Raw genomic sequence first — 22,128 nt, 5'->3', positions numbered from 1 at the left:
AAAGAAAAGATCACCGGTAGAAGAAACTTCCAAGTTGATAATCTAGAGGCAAAGAAATTCAAGACTCAATCGTATACATATGTATGTGAATTTTATACCTCTAGCAACATGAAGAACAACTTCCTAATGTGGAAAAATTTCAGCTCAACAACCGGAACAAAAAACATAACCGAAAAGAGAAAAACTCGCAACAGAGCAAGGGAGCTAATAGAAGGAGACTAGAAGGAGATGAATACAAGCAAAGCATCGGAAGAAAAAAAATCTCTTCATTTCTTGTGAAGGATAACCCTCTTTTTTTGCAGATTACAAGATATTTTTCTCACAAAAAGCTCTATGTTGCAAAGGCTAAACTCTCGTCTCCTCTCCTCTCCTTTAAAACTTATCTCTCAAGGCTCAAATGGTTGGCTCACCCTTCCCTCACAGTCGTACCCCTCTATTTATAGGCCTAGGGTGGTAACTTAGTTCTTAAGTTTTCTTATTCCCAAAATATTCATCCCTTCCAATAGCCTCCTACCTACCATCGAGGCATCTTGGTCCATTTTTTGCTCCATCCATCGAACGGTCGTGGCTCCTTCATGACTTAGCTTTACCTTGATGCAAGCTTTGCGATGATGCCACGTGCACTCCATACTTCTATAGTTTTGAGGCCAAAACACGAAACCACCTTGCACGCTTTTCAAATAATGACTCACCACCACTTGCTTACACCTTAAGAAAGCATCCTGATGTTGATGTGTGTACTCCGTCTTGCGATCTTGACCGCCGGTAAGTTCCTCTCGCTCTCGATTCCTCGGGTCGCCTTGTCACTTGCACTGGCATCCCTTTTGCTTGAATTTGTCAACACGTTATCTTTATCCACCTTCTCATGATTTGCTTAATCTCCATATGCACAGCTAGGACCACCCTTGACTCCGCCTAGTCTCCTTAATCGTCTGACACCAAGCACTCCACTTAGCCCCGATCATCTCACCGTCGGCCACCAAGTTGCATTCATCACCTGCACAACACATGACAAGCAAATACATATCTCCGAACCATCTCCAATCAATTCCAAAACTAAATCATCAACTTGAGACACATCCCAAAAAATTTGTGAACGTTAGATGATCCGGCATCCACATCTCCTGAACATCGAACTATCCGACATGTTCAACTCACCAGACCGGTTGTCTAAAATCCTCTCCACAAGGAATAGTCCAACGTACACAACTGCTTATCATTGAACCATCCCGTGTGTTCATCTCCACCATCTCCACCAGAAAGCCATTTTGCAATCTCTCTGCAACAAATGGTTCGATGTATTCTCCGGTGTTCACATCTTCCATCGTCGGACCATCTGACGCTTGTAAGTCCACTAGAGCCGATTTGTAACCTCTCTGCAAGAAATGCTCCAATGTTCACTATCTCATCGTCAGACCATCAGGTGTGTACTTTAATTTTTGCTTCTAAGTTAAAATACTCCGTCGTGTAGTCTTCCTAGGCTTTAGATCGTCCGACGTGTACAAAATCCCCAGCACCGATAGCATCCGGCTTGTATAATTTTTTTGACTCAAAGATAAAAATGACAACTACATTTTCTCTGCAACTTTGGTTACTCATGATCATAATTGTAGTACATAAACATGCTTATGCAATCCCACAAATTAACAAACCAAATCCACAACCTTGTCAAACACTCATCACACCAAGGTACATTTCAACTTGGTTTCTTAGATGCTACACCCACACCAGCCTCACCTACAAGCAAGAGATCGCGCTCTAAGCCTCTTTCTAATTCAAGATCAGACTAGCAGAACAATGACTCATAAGGAGAACTAGCAACCCCACATGTATTCCTGATTGGGAACCACCTATTAAGTTAGAAGAGCTTGATCAGTAGTATCGCTTTGGCCATTTTGGAGTTTTTGGTTTTTATGGATCTTATTGCTTGTGTGCCAGATATGAGTTGCAGGATTGCTTTTAGGTATCGTGTCTGCATCCACATCTTAGAAGTAGGGTATGAAGATATTAATTAATTAATATAAGAAGATTTTTTAAGTAAAATAAATCTCTATCAACCTAGACCTTCCTTAGAACCTTGTGCTATCCTCTTATCTATATCATGCCCTTGTCAGATGATCAACACCAGGAACAACCCTGGAAGCAGTGACAACCATTCAACATCCTCACCTCCTCCACCACCCCCGATGAAAATGAAGAAACTCACAGCTATGCAGACTCAGATCTTGCAAGGGATGACCCAAGCAATGGCCCAACATGCAACAAGCTTCACAGACTCAACCTTCATCACAACTAGTCCAAGTTGGAAGAGTTCACAAGAACTAAGCTACCCATGTTCTCCCACACCACTGAACCACTTGATGCTAATGATTGGCTGAAGACAATAAAAAATAAGCTATTGATCGCCTATGACATGACCATGAGAAAGTCTTGTATGATGCTCATAAACTCACTAAGCCTGCTGCTGACTGGTGGGATGCCTTCTGCAATGCACGTGAGGACCTTGAATCACTTGGGTGGAATTTAAGGGATATTTTCATCACCACCATGTACCTATTGGCACCATAACCATGATTAAGAAGGAGTTCCGCAACTTGAAGTAAGGCTCTATGTCAGTGAATGAGTATGTGAACAAGTTCACTCAACTGTCAAGGTATGCACTAAAGGATGTGGATACTGATGAGAAGAAGCGGGAACATTTCTTGGATGAGCTAGTCTATGGCATGCAAACCTCAGCTAAGCACCCATGTGTAGCAAACATGCCCTTGTGGAGATTGTAGCAGAACATCTTAGGTTATGTATGTGATTTTAGTGATTAATGACAACATAGTCAATGGGACTAACATATTTGTCAAGTATATATTTTAGTAGGTCTCATGGATGTAATGCATGAAGAAGCCACCACAGCTGGGACAAAGTTTGATTGAATTAGAGAAGTCCCAGGAGATTTGTCCTTACTGAATGGTCCGGTGTTCAGGGTGTTGAACTCACCGGAGTATTTTGTCCAAAGGCTAAGTGAAGGTTGATCGCTTCACCAAATAGTCCGGTGCCTTGCTGTTGAACTCACCAGAGCATTTGTGTAGCAGAGGCATTTTGGGGTAGAAAGAGATTCAACCCACCGAATTGTCTGGTATAGGTGCAAGAGAATATCGGGGCATTTTCTGCAAAGGCATTTCCAAATGCTGAAGAATGAAGAACAACAGACCAGATAGTCCTATGATCATATTGTGTACACCGGAGCCATATCACTGAAGCAATTCTTGCAGAGAAGATGTCAGCTATTGAAGTTTGAAGCTCAACCCACCAGATGTTTTAGTGTTAAGAAGAAGAGCACCATAGGCTTTCACCGGAGTGTTTCGCATAGAGAAGAAGTGGTGCAATCTAGCTCAAGACAACTCACTGAATACTCCAGTGATATAGTTGAAGAATACACCAGAGTATCTAGTGTTCAGGATGACTTTGAGTGGAATGCAGTGGCTAGTTTTTGATGGCGTACTCACCGGATTGTCTGGTGATTGTACTACTGCTGTCATCGGATAATCTAGTATTAACATCTTTTCTGAGTCATTGGGTTAACGGCTAGTGCGTAAGTTTGAGGCTATAAATACCCCTCCATAGTGATTTGAAAGTGTGGCTGTCCAAAGAAACCCATATACCCTTGAGAAGATATCCAAGCAACCAAAGTGCTTAAAGTGATCATCCAAGGCAATTAAACACAAGATTGAAGAGTGTTTAGTGCTTATAGGCCTAGAGTGAGTTGTAGCTAGGTGTTGCAGCTTAAAGAAGGGATCAAAGAGTGACCTTAGCTTGTACCAAGAGGTATGTCGGCGCCTTGGAGTCTTGGTGACTCGCCAACAACTTGCTCGACATGCCTGATGTCTAATTTCTGGATGTGTTCAGCTTGCGCACCGGATTTGCTTTTGCGTTCTCTGGCAATCCATAAGTCGTATGGATGTGCCATCTGCATCACTGCGTGTCCCATGAACTCTTCTATGTGACCCTAGGAGCCTTTCACCATTTATGCAACAACACAACCGGAACGTGGTTGCCAACCGTAGCATGTCACAGCCCCACCCATCTCATCTTTACTGATTGTTTTCATTGTTTTGCCACTACCTCGGATGACCCCTTCAAAAATCGACCATACCTTTGAGTTATCCTTTCCACGTTCTACACTATGCTTCCCTCGTTTCATTGAAACACCACTGAAACCCAACATCGATGTCAGTGAGCACGCGCTCGATTGCTGTCTTCGATGAAACTCAAGCCGCCACCACTACGTAGAGTCACCGACAGTATCCTTAACCCAGAAGAGCAACCTCCTGCCATTTGATCCATCATGGATGGTCAATACTAGACCTCAGTGCACCCCTTCTTTAATTCAAGATGATGCTTGCATAGCATGCCAAGTTAGCACCATATTATCCTCCTTAGTCTAGTCAGCGAAGTATAGTCAGCTCTATACTTCTTGAACCTTGTGCAATGATGATGTCAAGCCTAACACAATGATTGCACGGTAAAGCATTTTCCTATCGGAAAATAACTCTAGTAAACCAGTCTTTTCTTCTCAATCTAATCCGCCTTTCAAAAGCCTATCTTACTTCATCGTGATTCCGATTTAGTTGATTCTTGTGCCTAAATTCTTCTTAAATCATGATCTATCCATCCATGCCAGTTTTAGGTATCAATTCTCACATCTCTAAAGTAGTTATCCCTTATTAACATCTAGATCCCTGCAACATGAAGATATTATTTTGATTAGTAAATTTATGGTTGTCTCAACGACATATAGGTCCTGGCCAGATCTACATGTCATTGTACCACAAACATGACTTTATGATATTAAATAATATATAAATTTGTAGATCGCATATGATAATACTTCAAACAATCTTTTCTATTATTTCATATAAAGTCTTTTCTATCATTTCAAGTGAAACTCTAGTTCCTATTGTTTTATCTTTCTTCAAAAGAAGTCCAACCAATTCCGTTCTTCTTGTCTAGCTCAACCAAGATCCCAGTCCATCGTTTTGTTCCTGTTATTTTTACAATTTAGAGTTTATCTGGTGTTTATTCGATATTGCCTTTATTTGTCGATAGAATACAGGATTAGTTGATAACGCTTCGGATCTATTAGAGAAACTTCAAGACCATGGTTTCAACAACACTGAGCAATATTGGATAAAAGGCAAGTGTACTTCTGGATCATATTGCTCCTATATTTAAAATTATTCTGTTTTATAAAATTGCATGCAGTGTCAATTTGATGGGAAGTCACCTATGTTAGGATTTACCTAGATATTCCCTTATCATTCTTTGAAGCCTAAGTGGTTTATGGTTAGATGTCTTTCATGGGTAGAATTGCTTAGCCATACTATCGAGAATGTTGGGAAGTGTCTTATACTTGATTAATGAACTTATGCAACAATGATGGTTAATTGAATAATGGCATAGCAATATAGAATCTTAGGCCTCGAGCAAGAGGTGTTGATGACGATCGTAGTTATGTTGTTGGTTTAGTATTTTCTCAAGTAACCTAAGTAAGGACCAGTTCGTGGAGCGACAACCTAAAAAGTATTATACCAACCACGAGCTCTTATGGGGGGCCTGGCTTATTAATTAGTAGATTCTATGTGAGGAAGGCCTTTTAAGTCAGAATCATTTGGTTAGTAGTAAGGGATGTATAGTGGAAGGGAAGAGTAATTCTTTCTGGAGCTATAAGGCGCAAGAGGGGACTTCTGAGTGGTGTGACGGTGGTGAAACCTCAGGGGACATGCACACTCTGGAGGAAACTTTGTAACGACCTTGTAGTGATCTCCTGGCCACACACCTCGGAAGTGTGTAAGCATCTAGCTAACACGGGCATAATGGAGGATTTAGTCACTTGCTTGCAGGTGATGAAATCATGTCTTATGGGGAAAGCTAGTCAACCTCTGCAGGGTATAAAATCTGATATATATATATATATATATGTCGTGCTCACGGTCATGAGAGACTTGGATCCTTACATGATTAGTTGGTGGTGGAATAGTTTTGGTTATGGTGATAGAATGGTTTTGGCTATGGTTTGTGGTGTTGGATGGTACGTCTGGTGAAGGTTTTGATCAAGGTGTTGACCTTAATGGTGATATTGGTGGGAAGTTGGGTTAATCTTCACTTAATTTAATGCTTTTACATAACCATCTTTTATTACTCACATTTATGCAAATAAACCTATCTGTTAGCCTGTCATTGCTATAAGACTGCATATCGTTATTTTCCTGTACGCTTGCTGAGCGTGTCATGTGCTCACACTTGCTATTTTCCCTATGCCATATGACATGTGTGGTACTACTCGGTGAGTAAAGATCTTGAAGACTATCAAGACGAGATTCTGATGTTCTAGACGCGTGTCTCCAAGTCGGTTGTCTATAGTATTGTTGGGCACCAGTGCTTCTATTCTACTGCAGATATCTTTCTAGAATACAATATATGTTGATTGTTGTAAGAGTTTAATGTTTATTTCATTTAAAGTATTGCTTTTGTTACTTCACATATGACGTCCTTACGTGTGTTAAACATCCAGGTACACATAAGTCGCATCTGGTTTGTCCATTGAAATCGGGTCTGACAAAAAATCTCTTATGTCGAGTTTGCTCTCTCTACCTTATTTACGTTTCCGTATTTATATTCTTGCAATTTACTTTCCTAGATAGGTTACAATATCTTTTGAACGGTAGAGTAGACACATTAGATAAACCTAGAGCATATTTAGATAGAAATTTAGATAGGTTTATCTTGTGAAGTTTTTAGAGCCATTTGGTTTAGATTTTTAAGTGTCTTAATTCACCCCCCCCCCTCCCCTCTTAAGATGCCACCGATCCTCACATCATGACTACTCAGACTTTTAGCATTTGGTGAACAAGGCACTAGTGTTAGAAGACAAGTGTTGCATGCTTGGAGAAGACTGTAAAAAATGATGGCTTCACAAGGAAAGCTCTCAGGTGGCAACTCACATCCATGCATAGTGCCGCCATAGCAGGGACAACAACATCAGTCATCAACTCAGTTTAGACCTCAAACATAAGCACCATGTCTTGCATATCAGCAACCTTGCTCTAACAACAAAAACACACCAGCCCCAGCTAAGAACCCTAACCCTCAGGCTACAGCTAAATGCTCATGCTTCAACTGTTAGGAGATTGGATACTTTGCCAATCACTATCCTAAGAGGAGGCAGAATCAGACACCAGGACCATTTAACTTTAACACTCCAGTGGAGACTCCTGCTCCAGCCTAGAATCGTAACTAGTACCAGACACCTGCTGCACCCAACAGAACTCAGCATAATCATGTGAAGGGACGCGTGAACCACGTCACCACAGAAGATGTTCAGAATGCACTGGATGTTGTACTTAGTATGTTCCTCATCAATTCAGCCCCTGCGTCTATTTTGTTTGATTATGGAGTTTCACATTCATTTATTACATCCAAGTATGTAGTCATGTATAGTATGCCAGTAACAACCCTAAAATATAAGATTATAATTAGCTCACTTGGTGGAGAAATGAGACCTAGTCTCATCTACTGCAAAGTAAATCTTAAATTAAGGGGCGTAGACTTCCCAGCCAACTTGATCATCTTAAAATCAGTTGAGATAGATGTGATCCTTGGAATTGATTGGCTAGCAAAGTTCAAAGGAGTGATAGAATGTGCCAAAAACACAGTCACCTTAGTTAATGGAGAAAGAGTTAAGGTAGAGTTTATGGCATTCACACCGTCAGTAGAGGAATACAAGTTGAACCATATGGAAGATTTTGACAATGGATCAGATTCGTATAGTCTGTGAGTTTCTAGACGTGTTCTCAGACAAATTGTCAGAAGGAAGATGGAAGCCAGAGAATGTGCATAGACTATAAAGCACTCAATGATGTGACTATCAACAATAAATACCCTTACCTAGGATCGAGGATCTATTTGACTAACTCACGGGAAGTCATGTTTTCTCAAAGATAGACTTAAGTTCAAGTTATCACCAGCTAAAGATTCGAGCATTGGGACAAACTTTATCACCTGATATGGGATATATGAGTTTACAGTCATATTCTTTGGTTTGACTAATGTCCCGGCTTATTCCATATACCTCACTAATAAAGTTTTCATGGAGTATTAGATATGTTCACGTTAGCGTTTATCAATTACATACTGTTTTACTCTAAGAATGAAGAAGAACATGAGGATCACCTAAGAAAAGGTTTGGGAAAGCTTAGAGAACATCAACTTTATGCTAAGTTTAGCAAGTGTAAGTTTTGGGTAAAGGAAGTGTCATTTCTCGGACATATCTTATCTACGGCAAGAGTTGTAGTTGACTCGGGTAAGGTGAAAGATGTGTTGAATTAGAAATCACCTACAAGTATCACCGAGGTACGAAGTTTTCTTGGCTTAGCCGGATACTACTATTGCTTCATAGAAGGGTTCTCCAAGATAGCTAAACCGCTCATGGAGTTACTCAAGGAGAAGAAGTATGTATGGACTACCGCTTGTGAGGTAAGTTTTAAAGAGCTAAAGAAGAAGTTGACCACATCCCTAGTGCTAGTGTTACTAGATATTTAGAAGAATTTCGAATGTTGTGATGCATCTCGACGAGTATTTCAATGTGTTTTTATGCAAGAAGGACAAGTCATGGCATATGCTTCGAGACAGTTGAGAACTCACAAGAAAAACTACCCAACCTATGATCTGGAGTTAGCAGCTATGATGCATGCTCTGAAAATATGGAGGCATTACATCATTAGTAAAAGATATGAGATATATACAGATCATAAGAGCTTAAAGTATATATTCACACAAATGAATCTCAACTTGAGACAATGTAGATGATTAGAGCTAATCAAGGATAACGATGTGGGAATATATTATCATCCCGGAAAGGCAAACATTTTTGCAGATGCGTTACATCGGAAGGCATATTGTAACTTGGCCATGTTACAGGAAGCTCAACCAGCCTTATGTGAAGAATTCTGATGACTTAACCTAGAGTTTGTCACAGACATGGAAGCAATGTGCATGGAAGTGGAACCTACTTTGGACGAGAACATTTTAAAAGGTAAAGTAGAAGATGAGAATATCAAGGAGATCAAGCAAAATGTCAAAGTAGGCAAGGCCCTAAAATTCTCGAAGGACGAGAAAGGCATAGTATGGTTTGCAAGCAAATCTATGTACAATACCAGAAGCAACTTAAACAGATAATTCTAAAAGAAGCACATGAGTTAGCCTACTCAATCCATCTAGGCATACTAAGATGTATCAAGACCCGAAGAATCATTATTGGTGGCCTGGTATGAAGCGAGAAATTACCGAGTATGTGACAGTGTGTGATATATGCCAGCGTGTGAAGGCAGAAAATCCAAAACCAGCCATGCTTCAACCCTTGAAGATACCTAAATGAAAATGGAAAGAAATTTATATGGACTTTATAGTTGGTTTACCACATGCCCAGTCAGGCTATGATTCCATATAGGTCAGTGTGGATCGCCTCACTAAGGTAGAATACTTCATCTCGATTAAGACTACCTATACTGGAGGTAAGCTGGCGAAGACATATCAAGAATTGTATGTTTATATGGAGTTCTGAAGAGAATAGTGTCAAATAGAGGTACCCAATTTACCTTGAGGTTTTGGCAAAATCTACATGAGTGATGAGGGCATCGCTCCTTCAGATACGTGCAACACTAATACTCCTCAAGACATAAAATGGCAAATTACAAGAGTACATGCTCGACAATTAAATCATAAGGTGAACTCGTTCCTCATTGTTCATACTTTCTTGGTAGAGGCTGGGATGCTACTAACTTCTGTTTTGCTGCTTAGGAATATGGGAGAAGCACCACAACATCATATGGATGTCACCCCTCGAAGGTCAAGTCTAATCAGACTCCAAGTTGTTCTTAAGTTGGATTGTAAATTCGGTTCAGATTATACAGACAATACATCAATAAAACAGGCATAAATTTCACATATGAAATCCAATTAAGGTGTTATTGTACTGATGGAAAGATTATGACGAGCCCTTACATTGGGATAGTGATCATGATAATGACTCAATGAATATGATTATGATCCTAGTAACAATAATAAAAGATGTTGGTCTAATTTTTTAAGCAACATGGTGTAGGAATTTGAGCAACGGTTTGATGAGATCGGTATAGGATGTAACGGTTGGGTTGTGGTGGTCTTGCTCAAATCTAAGGACTGGTTCATGGAACGATCTTTCTAAGTAAATAGTACAACCACAAGTCTGGAATGGAACGGGCCTAACTGATTAATTTGTATACTCTCAGTATTGTGTAGACCATCCGGTTGCGTAAAACGAAAGGGTGTACTAATAGAATTCTATTGGCACAAGAGGGGGTTTCCGTGGATGAGGTGTATTCACACGGTGGTGAAACCTTAGCTAGTATGCATGTGCTGAGAGGGGCATTATAAAGGCTTTGTAGTGATCACTTGGTGCATACTTCAGAAGTATGTAAAATACTGACAAGTACCAACAAAAGAGTATGATCATGACTTGTGGGTAAATTGTACAACATCTGCATAGGGTAAAACTGGATATTCAGCCGTACTCACAGTTACGAGTGGCAAGGAAAACTTCACCTGATTAGAAATTAATGATTTGGTTAATCATAGTGGTGGGAACTATGATTAACGTATTATTCAACCTTGATGGTAGGAATCTAGATTGAAATGTTGAAATGTTGGTTAAGTCAAGAAGGCTACAATGTTGAGGTGGTTGTTTATTTACTATTATTCACTTAATTGTTACTATTTTTTAATTATCTTATGTAAATATTGTTTCCGGCAAAAGAGCCATATTGCCATATTATTGTCAATCCTTCATATGCATATTATTTCTTCATAACTTTCTGAGTACGATATGTGCTCACTCTTGCTATCATCAAATACTCAGTTGGAGAAGCTATTGAAGAGTTCGCTAAGGATAGATCATCCTAAGATGTTTTTTATGTCAGCTTGACTCGTGGAGTCGTCATGAAGGATTAGAGTCTTTGTAGTTTCACTGTAATTTTGTCTTGATCTTGGCCTTTGAAAGTCACTTTTGTAAGACATTTAATGACGATTAAGTATGATATTATAATGATATTTATCTATGAAATCATTATTATTGGAATTATTTCCTGGGCTCAATACATAGATGAGATTGGTCTTTTCCTTGGACCAATCCGATAAGGCGGTAAGGATGCCTCCAACTGTGGGTGGCAGAGGACATCCGATGGTGATGCCGTTAGCAGGAGAGGCAAGGATGCACGGTGGGGGTAACGACTGTGGAACCAGCAGTGGGAAGGCCTAGACATGGGCAGACTGGGGGAGTAAAGCTGTCTATGGCTAAAGAAAAGAGAGAAATGTATTGAGAAAAATAGGCCATAGGAGGAAGTGGTGTCTGAGCTATTGGATCTTCATCTAATGGTGGGTATTGATCGACTGGAAAGATGCTCATATTCAGTCGTATGACAGTTTAGCGCCTCCCTTTAGATAATTACTGATGCATTTAATTTAAAATTATACATTATCATATAAAAATGATAGACTCTAAACGAATGGTGGGGTGCCATATGTAAAACACAAAAATAATAGGAATATTTTCAAATCTGATTCCGGAGAGAACATTCTTCCAGACACTATTTTGTTTCCCATGAACCCATTTAGATTTTTTGACGCTTTTTACTTGCATCTTGCGGATTTTCATAAACCATTTCTCTCCTATTCAATTATTTTTCAGGCTACAAAGCAAGCCCAAGTGTCTCTCAGTGGTAGCTGCGAAAAGCTCCACGATCAGCAGCACTATTGCAACTATAGAAAGCAGATTACGTACTACTCTTTTTTTTCATAAATATTTATCGTTTTAACTCAGATTTGATAGAACTTAAAATTTTAACTGATACTAATTTTAAAAATATTTAGTTTCGAAACATGAAAATCACACATGTAGATTTATTTTAAAAATTAGTTTTATAATATTATATTTTTATTATATATTATAACTATATTCTAATATAAATAATAGTTAAAGTTACATATTAAAAATTGTGAAAAATAAAAAACAATAAGTACTTACCATAATAACTTGGGAGCGAAAAATATACACATAAGTACTTACCATAATAACAATGAGTAAAAAAGAACTACAGGACCATATAAGCACGTTATTTTCACATAAAAATTACCCTAATAACTTGGGAGGCAAAATGTATACATATGTTCCGCTTTACGAAACGCGCTGCCTCTCACTGCACCCTACACGGTCCACTGAATGCAGGTACTAATCCCTGATCACATGGGTAAGGGTGGTGACATGGGATGAGGAACGGCGCACGCCGTCATTTACGCGTGAGGTCAGATTCTTGTGTTAGTGATGAAGTTATCGTGACGTCAATATTAGAGGATTCGGATCCGGTGATATGGCCATGATGTATTGATGCACGTGATCGAGCGCTCGGGAAGTGACATGACCCGTGCGTGACACGCCTCTGACGGCAAAGAAACTGGAGCAAGGAAGCAGCAGCTGCTCTCTCGGCTCCGATGGCTGAAGATAGCTACTATTTTTAGTTGGGAGAATACATTTTTTAATAATATAATTAGTATAATTTATCATATCTTATAAAGAAGAGTATAAAGTAATTATTATTTTTTTAAAATAAGAGATGAAGAGCTAGTACTGGTAAATCACTTAGTATATCTCTTCTCTGTGAGTTATAGAGAATTATAAACAGCAAAACTCACGTAAATTTTAAGAAATATATTCTCTCAGCTAAGAGATAATAGTTATCTATAATCATTGGAGATACCCTTAGAGTATCTCTAATAGTTATAGTTAGCCGCTATTTTTTATTTCTCTTGTATACTTCTTAAAATTTATACGAGTTTTGTCGTATAAATTCACTATACCCCACAATACTCAGAGTTATCTCTTAATTTCTCTCTAACAAAAATTAGCCCCAAAATTCCACTTCACATCAGCAAAATAAAAACTAACAGGTAGCTCTTACCTCCACTCCACATATTTTTCTCTTTTTACATCTGTAATAATAAAAACTACCATTACCTATAACCAGTGAAGATATCCTCATAATCCGAAGACACGGGGTGGTAGACGCGCCCATCCCGCCTGCGTATCCGCAGCGGGGATGTAGAGTGAAGGAATGCCGCGTGGAGGGCTCTACCAATGAAGGCATTTACGAGGCTCCGCCACCACTTGTCAGCTTCTTTCATTGTCCCAAGGTGGGTCGGTGACTAAAGAAAACGACCACTCCGCGGCCGCGAACTGTAGCGAGTGTACCAGCACTTGTCGTCCAAGGTTCAACCAGGTGATTCAAGCTACTCCGTAATTTCAAAGCTTTTTAACGGTGCTCCTCATGGGCCACGACCCACACGAAAGTCAAAAAGGGTTCCAGATTATGAAAAGAGCAGTGCTCCTGCTTATAGTTTTTCGAAAAAAAAAGGGTTTCAAAAACGCTTTTTTCTCTAAAGTTCTCTTTGGATTGTTCATGGAGAGCAGCTGCAGCTACTTGAACCGAGCTAAAACATCATCCAAAAGCAATTTCAGTCAATTTGTGCATAGTCTCTGTTAAAGTTGAGTAAAGTAGAAGGCACTCCCTCTAGTAAGAAAAAATGAGTCGTTTTTTAGCATCCATGCAATCTACAACAGACACTACTGATCATGTTGCTTATATTTGTAAAATATAGAAAAAATATACCATTATACAACATTTCATGACAAATCTAACCATTTCCAAATGTTCAATAAGCAATTGATGATTAAATTTAGTACATGCAACTCATTCCATCATTTTCTTGTGATTGGAGAGAGTATACAAGCACACATTCTATTCATCGGAAACAAACCCGGGAAAAGACACTCTACAAATCATTGAAAAATAATTTAAAAGAAAAGGATGGCTAAAGTTCAAACTGATGGTACACGACAAAAAATAAAAAATATTTTTTTAAAATTAGACTAAATAATGCAAATATTAACTGAAAATTAACATGCACTTGAAACGTTGTTAGTAGAGAATACACGGAGGATGCTACTCACGCCGATCCTGGTCCTACATGTTGTATTCGTGTGCGTGGGAGTGAATACCTCAAGTATCACCACTAGTGCAGGACCTAGAATATCGATTAGAGGAGAATGAATAGGTGATTTCATAATTAATTACTTAGCGATTAAATAAAACTTACATAATTTAAACTAGAGATCACTAGAGCAATATGCAACTAGAACTATATCAAAATTTGTAATTATAGGGTGGCATGCAACAATTTATATTTTAAGAAGATAAATTGCTTAATGTAAATTGCATAAATATAAATAATACAAGAGATAACACCCAAATTTTATTTCATGGTATTAGTGATTTGTCGATCACCCCTAATCTATATTGAGGTGAGTTCAAGTTTCTAATCACTCTTCTATCAAGTATGCAATTCTCACCACGACAAAGGGTTCACACCGAGCAACTTGATCTTAAACCAAAATAAAATAATAAACTATTCAATACCTCAATTTCACTAGAGTAACACTTAACCGCTCCAGCGAGACGTGATCAAAACCTCTCACAATCACCACTATGGCTCCTTCATAAACTTCTTTGAAGGGCTCCATGATACAACTACCTTCAAGCCGTCTAGAAGATGACAACCTTTAAGAGTAATAAGTCAACGACGCTTGCTTGAAGAATCACTAGTATCACAAAACTCAACCGCTACAATGCAATGCACTAAATGCTCTCACACTCTCAAAATATACAACCACTAAGCTAAGAGACAGAGAGGAGAAAGTCAAGTGCTCAAGAGTTCAGAAAATGAAGTGCTAGCCTCTCCTTTGAACCAACAAAGGGGTCTATTTATAGCCTACAACTCAAAATATGGGTGTTGCCCAAAGTTTGAATACTCTGCATATTTGACGGTCAGATCGCTGCTAATCCAATGGCTACTAAAGGTGTAATGATGACTCTGACATCAGTGAATAAATGACCTGACAGTCAGACCACCACTGATCTCGGTCAGACTACGAGCCTCGAACAGAGCATCAAAACTCTTTGTTCTCTGGCGGTCAAACCGCCAACCAGAGTAGAGAGTCTAAAACTCTCTGTCCTTGGGAAACTTCTGCCTTATTTATACAATGGTCATACCTACCACATATGGCGGTCAAACCGCCACGATACAGAACACTCCAAAAAGTAGTTTTTTCGATTATTCTCAAACTAAATTCCTCATTCTAAATGAAATGTAAGTTTTAGCAATTATGATACTTTTGATATCTCAAGTAAACACACATCAACTCCTCTTAATGGTACGATACTTATCCTATCAATCCGGTCATTTTTCTTCTCTAATCACCATTGACCGGCAAAAAGAAAATATCCTACATTTTATACCTTTACCTTGAGCTAGCCATTTGCATATCTTTCACACATGCTTCTTCTAGCTTCGCAATATTGTGCTTTCGTGGCAACAAGCGACCGATTTACAAGCAAACCGACAAAAGATAACTACTCGACGAGTAGCACCTGGGAATCCCAGTCTAGAACTGTGGCGACAGATCTTCATTAGCAAATTGCACTAGGGAGGTACCTCATCAGGGCAGGGTCAGACGATGGCTTGTCCTTGGTCGTCGAGATCAAGAACGAGTAGCAGCAACAAGAAGAAGGAAAAGAGACATGACTACATGAACTAGGTAAAAAAAATAGATGCGATTGTGTTTTGATCGATTGGATGATTCTTTTCAATTGGCCATGACCCTCTCATATTTAAAGGATGGCAGATCTTAGCCGTACAAAATCAGAACTCCTAATTCAAACCGAACATGACTTATAGATATGATTTGACTTGTCTTCTGATCTCCAAACTTTCTATAACTAACATATCTTTTCTAGTTGACCACGTGAACTCCTATATATCTACCTGAATATTCTTTATTACAATTCGGTCTTCATGGTTCACTAGTCGCATACATTGTTTCAACCGGTTGCAAGTACTGTTCACTGGTCAGAGGTACTGTTTCTTTGGTCGGAGTTCTTGTTCATCTGGTCGGAGTTAATGTTCATCTGATCAGAAGTATTTTTTATGGTCGGAGGTACTATTCATGATCGTAGGTACTGCTAACTGGTTAGAGTACTGACCACTGGTCGGATGTACTGTTCATTGGTTGTAGGTACTGATCTCATTCCACTGCAATAGCCAATATAAAGACCAAATCTTTTCATCGACACATGCTCTCCTATTCTTTTGCTAAAGCTTGCTTACCAAAAAAGTTATTGAACAATAAAACGAGCATGAGGAATATATTATCTCTCCTCTTGCCTTTCTGGGGGCGATGATTAACCAAGCATCAATCGTGTTTTAGTTCACATATCTATCTCAAGTATCTGGGGATAGTTTTCACGATGAGGGCATCGATGGAGCAGGTAATGAATATAGATGATGTGGCTGCCAAGGGTTTTGATGATCATGTGTGAACCTATGATTTCGCGACCGTTTCCTAGATCCCGTCACCTTCAACTTTGCCTCCTGTGTAGTCTAGCAATAGATTCTTGAACACCATACTTAGTCTAAACTTGTGTGCTACCTCCAGGAACCTACACCTTCTTCATTCAATTAACCACACCAGGGCCATACTTTTGGTTAGTCATAGTAGCTGCTTTTTCACTTTCTTGCTTTGAACTGGACTGGAACACACGTATTTGACTACATCATTTACCGTTGAGCTGCTGGACCTTTTCTTTTTGCTAAGCCTGTCATCAATAATTTCTCTTCTATGCATTGCCTTTCCTTGTTGCATACTAATACTGGAGCCCAAACCAGATGTGTGTTTGGCTTGGTCACCTAAACTATGTCAGGACCCCGAACCCGGGTTCCCATGTGCCTCCTATATCAACCCTTGGATCAAGTAGCTGATACGCACAGAATTCAACAGAATGATATCAAATATATACTTCGAACAGAACAAGGTAAAATAAATACCTGAAAAGAGAAAAGATGGACTGGTGGACAAGAATCCATAGCAGACCAGCCAGGCAGAAGAGCCTACAGCACAGCGGAGTGAAACAACGAAGCAACCCAATGCCACAGGTATCTCGGGTGCGGACGTGACCTTAGACTTCTTCTCTTTAACTTCATTTGGGTTGAGGCTGATCTCCAACTCAACAATCTGAAAGCAACAAGACTGAGTACGGAAGGTACTCAACAAGTCATATACTACTTCAAGGGGTTGATAGATGCATAATGGACATTTTAAGGATAAGGCTTTATGACATAGTTTTGAGCATAAAGCAGATTTTATGCTAGTATCCAGTTATATTCTCCACTATTATCCTTTTTAAATAAATGTAACAAAGCTTTTGAAAATAGTTTGAAAAGTAATAATTGCAGGCATCTTCCATTGGTACTGAGTATCACATCAAGTCCCCAACATATGAGAAGGTAACCTGGTTGAAAGTTGTTGAAACGATTTTAAAAGTAACAATTGCAGGCATCTTCCGTTGGTACTGAGTATCACCTCAAGTCCCTAACGTACGAGAAGGTAACCTAGTAACAAAGCTGTTGAAACAGTTTTAAAACCAGAATCAGGGTAACAAGTTATATCTGGGGGTTTTCGGTCCTGGGAGGGGCTATACCTCACTTCGCAGTCCCTATTTCCACATCTGGTGTACCTCTAGTACCACATGGCTTCTGGCGGATTGAGCTAGGAACCTCATCACACGGACATCTAGTCCACACACTCACTCATCAAGACGCACGTACCCGGAGTCTACTCAAGCGTGACCATGCCTTCGCATGTCCATGACCGTGGACACGGCTATTTGAATAGATTTACACTCTGCAGAGGTTGTACACTGTACCCACGCGATATACTCAGCCTTCAATCATTGCAAGCGGAGGAGCGAATCATACCGAGACCCTCCAAACATATTTCCTACCAGGCTTTTCTACGAGACACCCCAAGTATCAGAGACCATGTTCAGAATACCAGATTGGCTATGCCGTCTCTCGAAATATTCATCAGAGGGTCAGATAGACACTTGGCTTCTTGTTGCTCCCTAGCCTCCTAGTATGATTCCCAACTCAGTCCGGTGAAGGAAGGTCAAGTCCTGCCCATACATAACGTATGGTTGCACGGGGTTGGCTAAGCATGACGGCGCAAGACTCGGCCCTTAAACGGCTGGGCTAGGCATCTTCATTGGCAATGAATACCATCAGGTAAGTCAAGCCCCCAAGAGCATCCTCCCCGGAGGACAACTCTACCTGCCCGCGCCAAAACAGTTTTCACTTATTTTTACACATCACCCTCCATATCCCACACGATGTCAAGGATTTCATAACCATCACGGAATTCACAACCATCAAGGATTCATAGTATATGAGTTGTCATTGATAATAGTAAATCTTATCTCCGAAGAGAGGTGTTTTAAAAGTGACGTCTCTGAGGAGACGTATTCAATCCTAAGCATGCTAGATATCATGGCATCGTCCGACGTTAATACAGATAACGACAGGTAATACTAGGGTGATATGTATTCTGGATGATAATATTCAAGACATGACATGTATTTGATAGGATTAACTATTACAAGTAATTTGTAAAAATGCAATACATATAGCACATACGATAATAAGTCTGATTTTAATTGATCATGTAGATTAGTTGAAAACATAGGTTCAATATGATCACGAAAATAGGACTTATCTTCCTGAAGGGTCAAGTCACGATTGGTCTTGTTGTTCGAGTTTCCCGAGTTCTTCTTCATTGGACCTCGCCTTCAGTTCCTTCCTCACGCCCTAGCTTAGAACCTTGACTTCGTGCCTACGCAGATTAATGACGAAAAACGCACAAAGACTAAGCAAATGAATACCAAAATAAAACCAAGAAATACCAAAGCAGAAGATGAACGACTGAGGGAAAATGACGAAACCTAAACCTAGCGGAAGACGATCGGTAACTCTAAGAAATGCAAAGTTAATACATAGAGAATAACGGGATCATCTAGCGAAGCTAGGCTAATTTATTTACCTAGTTATTTTATTAACCTAAGTGAAAGTCTAAACAAATATGATCAATTGGGTGAGCGTTTATTAGTTTAACTGCCGAAAGACGACAGTTAGAGTTTCTACGTGCAAATGAGTGCATGTGTACCGACATAAACGTATGTGTGATACTTACGTCTATATGTATATAAGCATATATACATAAAACTCTAGACGATTATATGTGCTTAAGTGTTGGATTAAACATTCTAATCTATATCACTAAATATGATTATTTAGTAATTAATCTTAATTACCTAGTATTGTTTAATTTCCAAACTACTTAAGCTATATACTATAGCTATGTTAAAAACATACATGTAATTCTTTGAATCTAATTAATTAATAATTATCAAAAGATTAATTAATTAATTAATTAATTAATTATTAATGTTTCAATTAATCTATCATATCTAATGACTAGTATTTATTTATTTAACAGCTACACTGTTTAACTTATTATATTAAATATACTAGGATTAATCCTATAGCTTAAAGCATGAAATAATGATCTACTTTAGCTAAAATAAAAACAATCTTTAGTTTATTCTAATTAACCAAAGGATTAATCTAAGATTAAGCTAGGTTATCACATGCGACTATATTACGATTATAACCTAAACATACTTATCAAATTATCTAACTTGATTTTATTTATCAAAAAGCGAAACCTAATTCTAGGTTAAATGCTGCCACAAGAAATAAACACCAAGTGAGAACTAAACGAACTCCAAAAATTACAAGATTTGGCATGGAGATAGATTATGATTTTAGAGGAATATTGGTGAAAGAATCGCCAAAATCAGAGTTGAAAGATTTTGCCATAAGTGAAAATCCTGGAAAAGGAAAGGGGCTACTGTTCTGTGGACTTAGTCCGCAAGGCTGTGAACCGAAGTGGCTTGTGAGAGGGGTCTATGGTGCACCAGACTTGCTGGACTCGGTCTACGGGTCTATGGACTGGGGTTTGGGCACAGATGGTGGTCCATGGTGGACCAAGGCTGTGGAACGAGCCGGTCCAGTGGGGTCCACTGTCGGTAGGAGGCCGAAGGGATAAGGCCGGTAGGCCTTTTGCGCGTGCGTGTGGAGCTCAGGGAAGGAGATTGATCGAGGGAGAGGGAGGCACCGGGGGAAGGAGGTGGCGGCACCAGAGGGAGCTGGAGAGAGAGGGAGAGGAGGGAGCCGAAGAGGGGTGAGCTGAGGCGGGATAGCGCGCACGACGGAAGGGAGTCCGGCCGGGGCAGCGGGATGGCCGATTGGGGAGAAGAGCTCGGCGGCAGGCTCGGACTCAGGCGGCGTGAGCCAGCGGCGCGGAACCAGCAGCGCGGGCCAGCGACAGCGCACGGGGGAGGCTTGGCGCGCGCAGGAGGCACAGGACCGGCGTGGCGGCCAGCGGCGCGGTGCGCATGGATGTCGCGCGAGCGGCACGGACGGTGCGTGGGCGGCACGGACGGCGCGCGCTGGGGCAGTGAAGGCGGCTCTGGGCGGCGGGGCCGGAGAGAGGTGGGCGGGCACGGCACGCACGACGGCTCGACGCGGCGTGGAGGCGCTTGCGGCTGAGCGCGTGAGCGGGCGGTGCGTGTGCGAGTGGCGCGGCGTGGCGAAGCACGCCGGCAGCGGGCACTGCGTGGCAGCAGCCGGTGGACTAAGCGGCCGGGCTGCGCGGCGCTCGCGGCTGCGTTCGTGGAGATGGCGCGCAAGCGGGAAGCGCGGCACGGCAGCATAGAGGGGCTGCGGCTCGGAGGACGCACGGCCGAGCTACTGTGCGAGCTGAGCGTGTGCGAGCGACAGCGCAGCGGCAGCTGCACGGGCCAAGCAGCGGCGTGACAAGCTGAGCTGAGCAGAGAGAGAGGGCGAGCAGAGCAGGGAGCTCACCATGGATGAATGGCGACGGCACGGTTGGGTCGGTGCGTCGAGCAGAGGAAGGTCGGCGACGCAAAGCACCATCGGGGCAGTCGGGACAGTGCGCGCGATGGCACGCACGGCGGCGCTGCGAAAGAGCTACGGGCTAGCTGTGTTGCTGCTGCTGCTGCGAGGTGCTCAGTGGAGCAGAGGACGGTGCGGCGCTGCAGTTGTGTTTGCATTGTGATTGTGTATGCATGTGTGTATGTATGCATGTGCGGATGAATGCTTGCAGGTGAAAGAAGTGAGGGAATAGGAGAAGTTGGCTTTTGCCTGCTCGGTGAGAAAGATCAGAGAGGGGGATGGTGCTGGCTGCTTTGGTCGGCGATAAGAGGAGTGGGCAGTGTGAACGGAGGAGGAAGGTGGCGGCGTTGAGCTGAGGGCCTGAGAGAGGGCTTTTGCACAGCTGCTGACTGCTGTGATGTGAAGATCAGGGAGAGAGAGATCTTTTAGAAAAGATCTGAGATAGGGTATAAATGACAGTTCAAATGAATGGAGTGAATTTGAACTGGATTTGTAAATGCATTTGTAAAGATTTAATTTGAAAAAATTGAATTGAATTGGATTGGTGTAATTCAAAATGAGTTTGAATTAGAAAAGGATTCATGATCATTCGAATAATGGTATTCGAATTTGAAATTGGATTGCATGATGATTCAAATGAATAACTTGAGTTTGAATCGATCGGTAGGCAATTCAATTTGGATTCGAATTGAAAGTTGTCATGACATTTGGAACGACTATTCGAATATGAAATTCAAACTTGAAACTTGATTTGAATCGAATGAATTTGCGAAGTGATTGAACTGGAGACCATTTGAGTATGGAATTGACGAAGATTTGATTGAAACTGGATTTCAATTATTTGGGATTAAATTCAATTAAGAGTGTTTGAATTTGGATCTGAATTAGAGATTGAACTTGACATTAATTCAAATAAGGGTGATTGAATTAGGAAAAAGGTTTGAACTGGAAACCTCAGTATTTGAGAGAGGTTTGAATTCAAAGGAATCGAATTCAAATTGAATTTCAATTGAAAAGAATCTAAGAAATAGATTTGAATTCAAGAGACATTCAATTTCGTGCCGATCAAAATTAATTAGGGATAATTCAATTGGGTAATTGAATTATAGATTTGAGTTGGATTGG

The 22,128-nt window shown here is 40.6% G+C and overlaps 1 long non-coding RNA gene across 1 annotated transcript; it reads right to left on the bottom strand.

The window, feature by feature from the left end:
* Nucleotides 1-12,955: 12,955 nt before the first annotated feature.
* Nucleotides 12,956-21,385, bottom strand: LOC133887972 (uncharacterized). Its single transcript, XR_009903681.1, has 2 exons — nt 20,953-21,385; nt 12,956-18,859 (listed from the first exon to the last, which is right to left on the bottom strand). It is a non-coding gene; the product is annotated as an uncharacterized LOC133887972 (long non-coding RNA).
* Between the last annotated feature and the right edge of the window lie 743 nt (nt 21,386-22,128).

Source organism: Phragmites australis, chromosome 13 (genome assembly GCF_958298935.1).
Source record: "Phragmites australis chromosome 13, lpPhrAust1.1, whole genome shotgun sequence".
Classification (NCBI taxonomy): domain Eukaryota; kingdom Viridiplantae; phylum Streptophyta; class Magnoliopsida; order Poales; family Poaceae; genus Phragmites; species Phragmites australis.
This window is presented reverse-complemented; position numbering and strand designations above follow the sequence as displayed.